At 33.4% G+C, this 7,204-nt stretch overlaps 1 pseudogene; it reads left to right on the forward strand.

Annotated features, from left to right (window-relative positions):
* Positions 1-3,207: 3,207 nt before the first annotated feature.
* LOC148952802 (casein kinase I pseudogene) lies at positions 3,208-4,185 on the forward strand (annotated as a pseudogene).
* Positions 4,186-7,204: the final 3,019 nt, after the last annotated feature.

The following is a 7,204-nucleotide window of genomic DNA, read 5'->3' on the forward strand; positions in this document are numbered from 1 at the left end:
TGGGGTGACAAAAGCTATAATGAAAAAAATAAATTCTCTGCGAGGTTGTACCGAAGAACGCATAAGGACAAAGGGAAAAATTACATTCAGAAATACAAGAAGATGGCAAAAATGCAGGCTGACCTTTGTAAATTGAGAAACATTTTACGCATGTTTTATCGGGATTACAGTAAAGAACAAACTTCCAGCCCATAGTAACTAAAATAAGATTATAATTAATGTTAAAGATTGATCAATGATGCCATAATCTTAAGTTGTAGCCAGGTCATCTCTTACTATTCAAATTAAGAAAAAGCCATAGGCTTTTTCCTGTTTGTAATAGAGTAATCCAGGTTGCAGCGGTAGCTAGCAACCTAGTAAGAAACGATCACCTCCAATATTAAGAAATATAAAAACCCATAACTCCCAAAAAAAATTCAGATCAAAATAAGAAGTACACTATTAGAACCGCCTTGCCCTAAATCCGGGTTGCAGCGGTAGCTAGCAATCCGGTTTGCAGCGGTAGCTAGCAACCCAGTAAGAGACGATCACGTCCAATTTTAAGAAATATAAAAACCCATATTTCCTAACAAAGGAGTCAGATCAAAATATATTAAAGATCAAACTCTTCCCTATACTAACTTGCATAAGCAACTTCACTATAGTTAAGATTACAGTATTTATATTTTTACATTAAAAGACGATCACTGAAATAACAAACCATTCCATACATTGGACTTAGTTAGCTACTTGATTGTTTGAGTTTCGTCTCTTACTATTTAAATGAATTACAATAAGGAACGAACTGAACCCATAGTAACTTAAGTAATAAATCAAACAGTTCGGGGTCATAATAACGAGCTGTGTATCCTGGTTGCAGCGGTAGCTAGCAACCTAGTAAGAGACGATCACGTCCAATGTTAAGAAATATAAAAACCCCTAACTCCTAAAAAAAGTGTCAGATAAAAACAAAAAGTACACCATTAGAACCGCCTTGTCCGAAACCCCTATAAAGGAAACTTACCGCCCTTTGGCTTGAATAACAAAGAAAATATATTTGCTTGAAAATCATGAAAATTGACTTCAACCACGTTATTCTCCACAAATGGGATATTTTTTTTTCTTTCTTTCTTCTTTTCCACAGATACCTTGGCACTGGAACATCGGAGAGAGTTGTTCAATGGCTCATTTTAAAGTAAATCTCTAGATCTAGCGCCTTTTGCACTTCATTTTTTTAATTAATTTTTTTTACGAAAAACTTAATTTTTTATAAATCCGGGTTGCAGCGGTAGCTAGCAACCTAATAAGAGACGATCACGTCCAATGTTAAGAAATATAAAAACCCATAGTTCCTAACAAAGGAGTCAGATCAAAACAAAAAGTACACCATTAGAACCGCCTTGTCCGAAACCCCTGTATAGGAAACTTTCTGTCCCTTGGCTTGAACAGCAAGGGAAATATATTGGCTTGAAAATCAAGAAAATTGACTTTAACCACGTTATTCTCCCCAAACGGGATATTTTTTTTTCTCTTTTCTTTTTTCTTTTCCACAGATAGCTTGGCACTGGAACATCGTAGAGGGTTGGGTTGTTCAATAGCTCATTTTAAAGGAAATTAATTGGGTTAAAAATCTATAGTAACTAAAATAAATTATTTCTAAAAGAGAATAAATTTTTCCACCAAAAACTGCATTTTTGATGTCTTTTCACACTGCAGTCTTTCAAACATAATCGTATACCAGCGGTAAGATTTGAACCCACGCCTCCGAAGAGACTGGTGGCTAACAAAAGTGTCTTGGACCACTCGGCCAGGCTGCGTCTTATAATTTGGGTTGCAGGAGTAGCTAGCAACCTAGTAAGAGACGATCAGTCCCATGCTAAGAAATATAAAAACCCAAAACTCCTAAAAATAGAGTAAGATCAAAACAAAAGTACATCATTAGAACTACCTTGTCTGAAACCCTACTAGATAAATAATGAATGTCGTCATAGCTTTATATTAGAGCTATGACATGAATAGAAAAACACGAAATTATATTGTAGTTTCTGATGACGTCATGAAATAATATCATTGCGCCATGACGTCAATAAAATCATTACGCCGTGACGTCATAATTACTACTTAAGAACGACAAAGATGTAAATTCTCTCATTCTTGATTAGAATAATGGTTAGATCGAAGCAAGCTATACACAATTTGAAAAAACAGTACTACACAAACAACAGAGATAGTATCTTGAAAAGAGAAAAGCAAAGGTATTAAACCGACCAGGCGTATCGAGAAGTAAAAATTGAGAGAGGAAAACAAAGGTATTCAACCGACCAGGCGTATCGAGAAGTAATAATTGAGAGAGCAAAACAAAACAGCAAGATGTGTTATCACAATGTTTACAGTAAAGAACGAACTTCCAGCCCATAATCTGGGATGTAGCGGTAGCTAGCTAACTATTAAGAGACGATCACGCCCCATAGTAAAAACTAAAGTAGCCCATAACTCCTGAAAAAAAGATTCAGATCAAAACAAGAATTAAACTATTAGGACCACAATAGGACAACAATATAGAGATACGTACTTCACGAATTAAGCCAAAAAGGTTTGTTTCCAGGATGCACTAATAACTTTGAACTAAGATGATATAAAATTAATGGCGTTAAAAAATGGCGTAGCGAGTTAATGAAGCAAAAGGAAAACCAAACTGATTTTAAAATTTTGTGTTTTTTTCTGGTTTGAATTAAAAAATGGAAATTAGTGATCAGACACCATAAATATTTTGCACTCTGCAGTTAAATAAAATTATTTTATTTAAAATTTTTAGGAATGATTCTAGTTTCAGTTGACAAATGAGATTTTTTTTTAAGGAATCGAGCAGCTAACTAAGTCTGATATATGCAATGGTATGTTCTTCGAATGATCGTCTTTTAATTAGATTGTGTATAAATATTATATATTACGTATTAAATGAATATAAAATATTTACACGTTTATCTTTCGATAAGATAATTTTATTTTATTTTAGTTCTCAGTTCAGTATCGCTAAAGTTATTATTAAAATTGCAAAAATATTTATGGTGTCTGAGTAATAATTTTAACTATTTAATTAAAACTAGAAAAACCCTGAAAATAAAAAAAATCGTTTTTTTTTGTTACTACGTTCTAACTCCTAGACACATTTTTTATGAGAATGATTTTAAGTACTGACAAGATATCGTCTGATTTATAATGCGAAAAATGAGTAAAAAGAAAGGGACGAAAAAAGAGCCAGCATTAGATAAAATTGCAGTTTTTGAGGCACCTGAACATGAAACTATTCTTTTAGGGAAATATCGTCTAGTTGTAAAAATTCGACGCAACGATGTTTGTCATACGTACTATGCAAAAGACATGGACAGCAACGAAGATGTACTTATCAAGTTGGGCTCTAAGGAAAAAAACGAGCTAATTCGTGACTTCGATAATTCCAAGACACTTCAAGACACTAAAAATGGTGTACCTGAAGTCAAGTGTTGTCGTCAGGAGAATGAGTACAACGTATTGGTAATGAATATTTTAGGACCTTCACTACAAGAACTGTTTACGTCTTGTAGTCGGAAGTTTAACCTCAAGACAGTCTTGATTCTAGCTGATCAAATGCTGGAAAGACTAAAATATGTTCATTCTAAATTTTTTATTCATGGGAACATTCATCCAAGTAGTTTTTCTATGGGTATAAAAGACTATACAGACGTTAAAAAAGTTTTCCTTACTAGTTTTTCCTATACAAGACAGTATTCTGGAAACTTAAAGATAAAAGTGAAGCACAATAAGTATAAAATAGGAAATCTTAAGTATGCTTCTTTAAATGCACATGAAGGTCTTGAACAAAGCCGCCGAGATGATCTTGAATCCCTAGGATATGTATTGGTACATTTTGTGAAGGGTGATCTTCCGTGGCAAAACTTAAAAGCCACTTCAAAATTAGACTTATTAGACAAAATATACAAATCTAAAAAGTCCACCAGCATATCTACTCTATGTGAAAGCATACCAACAGAATTTGGTTTGTACTTGAACTACTGCCGAAACTTGAAGTTTGCAGAAGCTCCAAATTATTCATATCTAACTGATATCTTCAGAAATCTTGCTGATAAACTGAATATTCAGTATGATTTCATTTATGAATGGGAAAAGATTAATATTAAGATTGATCGTTACAACAGAGTGCATTGATCTCGAATCATTCAGTGTCGAAGGAGATTACTCTCAGCTATACTGTGGCAACTTCCAATTTAAATATACTATTCAGCTTGTGGTGTCCAAGATGTCATAATTATGTGTGAAAATTTTAATAAAAATTTAATAGTAATTACACAAAGGATCGGTATAGGTGGATGATAGATTTACAAAAATCGTTTTTGTCGGCCAATAGTCTAGGACTAAACAGAAAAAAGATTGCGTATCTGTGTTCTTAGTAGTAGTTATTAACAGAGATTTGTCTTGAAATAAAATTATCCAGTGCACAAAAATATACCTATGCCGAGAATTGAACCCGCACCCTTCATATTGCACATCTAACACACTATCCACTACACTGCCCACTTATAAACACGTAATTTTTAAATAGTTTATGTGATACTTAAAGGGTGTCTTTTCCATGAGCACTTTCGTGCTTTTACTCTAGAGTTGGTGGAGGGAATGTTTAATATCTTATTTTAAAAGGAATTGTTGCATTAAATGTCTTTTGTATTTTACAGAAAAAATTCAAATAAAAGATTTCAAATTTACAGATTTCAAATAAAAGTTCTGATAAAAAAAATACGTTTTAGCATACATAATGATAAATGACATCATAACATGTGCTATAACTATAAAAGTCATAAAAAGTAAAGATTCATGCAAAATGATACTACTGTAAAGATTGTATCATCAGAAAATGACGTAATCATTCCCCAATGATATAAAACGCATGGTGTCTACATAAATTAGATGCAGTAAGGGTCCCAGTACAGAACATTGTGTGACTCCTCAATGGACACTATGACTTCTTGACATGCAACCGTCAATATTCACTCTTCAGTCTTCTTCTATTGAAAAATTCGAAACAATTTAATGATACATCCTGAATCCCTAAACAATGGATCCTACTCAATAAAATCTAAGTCGAAGAGATGGAGTTTAGAATAAAGAACGACCTCTTGCCTATAGTAAATTTTATACGCCGCTTTATTATAGTATAGGTTAGTAATTCCATAGATAGCTTAGCGCTGGAACATAGTCCGGGTTGCAACAGTAGCTAGCAACCTAGTAAGAGACGATCACGTCCAATGTTAAGAAATATAAAAACCCATAGTTCCTAACAAAGGAGTCAGATCAAAACAAAAAGTAAACCATTAGAACCGTCAGCCAAGGCGGTTCTAATGGTTTACTTTTTGTCAGACAAGTCTATCTCATAATAACTGTTGCAACAGGGAAAATAAAATAGGTATGTGGTATATTTGACGTCATACGAGGTTACATTGGATTTTATCCGGGTTGCAGCGGTAGTACAGTAAATTATATTAAAGGACGATCATTAGAAAAGCACACCATTGCATATATTGGACTGAGTTAGTTTTTCAGTTTAGAATCGCTAAAGTTATTATGTAAACTGCAAGTATATTTTTGATATCTGAGCAATAATCCGGGTTGCAGTGGTAGCTAGCAACCTAGTAAGAGACGATCACGTCCAATGTTAAGAAATATAAAAACCCATAACTTCTAAAAAAGGAGTCAGATCAAAACAAAAAGTACACCATTGGAACCGCCTTATCCCAAACCCCTATAAAGGAAACTTACCGCGCTTTGGCTTGAATAACAAATAATTATAATAAAGAACGAACATTTTACCGATTATCTACTAATAACCATATATGACGTAATAAGTGACATGACGTAATATCTAAAACCTATTGTGTACTAATAACCATATATGAATTAATTACCGACGTGACGTAAAAATTGAAAAATTTTATTTTATTTTATTTTCGTTTTTAGTTCAGAATCGCTAAAGTTATAAATTGCAAAAATATTTATGGTGTCTGAACAATAGTTTTAATCTTTTAATTTAGACTAGAAAAATACCTGAAAATTTAAAATTTAGTTTAATTTTTTGTTAAGTTTTTGATACTTGATACGTGACATAAACATTCAACTAATGGTTACATAATGGTTTCAATCAAGCAAGCTATACGCAAGTTGAATCCGGGTTGCAGCGGTAGCTAGCAACCTAGTAAGAGACGATCACGTCCAATGTTAAGAAATATAAAAACCCATAGTTCCTAACAGAGGAGTCAGATCAAAACAAAAAGGACACCATTAGAGCCGCCCTATCCAAAACCCCTATATATGAAACTTTTTGTCCCTTGGCTTGAACAGCAAGGGGAATATATTTGCTTGAAATTCAAGAAAAGTGGCAGCTATTACAGTATTCTGCCTAAACGGGATATTTTTTTCTTTCTTTTTTTCTTTCTTTTCCAGAGATAGCTCGGCACTGGAACATCGTAGAGAGTTGTTCAATGGCTCATTTTAAAGGAAATGTAATTGGGTTAATAACCTTTCGTAACTAAAATAAATTATTTCTAAAAGTGAATGAATTTTTCCACCAAAAACTGCATTTTTGATGTCTTTTCACACTGCAGTATTTCAAACATAATCGTATACCAGCGGTAAGATTTGAACCCACACCTCTGAAGAGACTAGTGGCTAATACCAGTGTCTTGGACCACTTGGCTAGGCTGCCTCTCAAAAATAATCTATTTGTGAATCTGGGTTGCAGCAGTAGCTAGCAACCTAGTAAGAGACGATCAGTCCAATGCTAAGAAATATAACAAAACTCCTAAAAATAGACTCAGATCAAAACAAAAGTACATCATTAGAAAACCTTGTCTTAAACCCTACTAGATAATTAATGAATGTCGTCATAGCTTTATATTAGAGCTATGACGTGAATAGAAAAACACGATATTATGTTGTGGTTTCTGAAGACGTCATGAAATAATATCATTTCGCCATGACGCATGAAATAAAATCCTTACGCCGTGACGTCATAATTACTATATAAGAAGCGTCAGAACTGTAAATGTTCTCATTCATATTTACATAATGGTTTCAATCAAGCAAGCTGCACGCAAGTTAAAAAAAACAGTACTACACAAACAACAGAGATAGTATCTTGAAAAGAGAAAAGCAAAGGTATTCAACCGACCAGGCG

Source organism: Artemia sp. Qi Xiang Cuo, chromosome 4 (genome assembly GCF_049724085.1).
Source record: "Artemia sp. Qi Xiang Cuo chromosome 4, ASM4972408v1, whole genome shotgun sequence".
Classification (NCBI taxonomy): Eukaryota; Metazoa; Arthropoda; class Branchiopoda; order Anostraca; family Artemiidae; genus Artemia; species Artemia sp. Qi Xiang Cuo.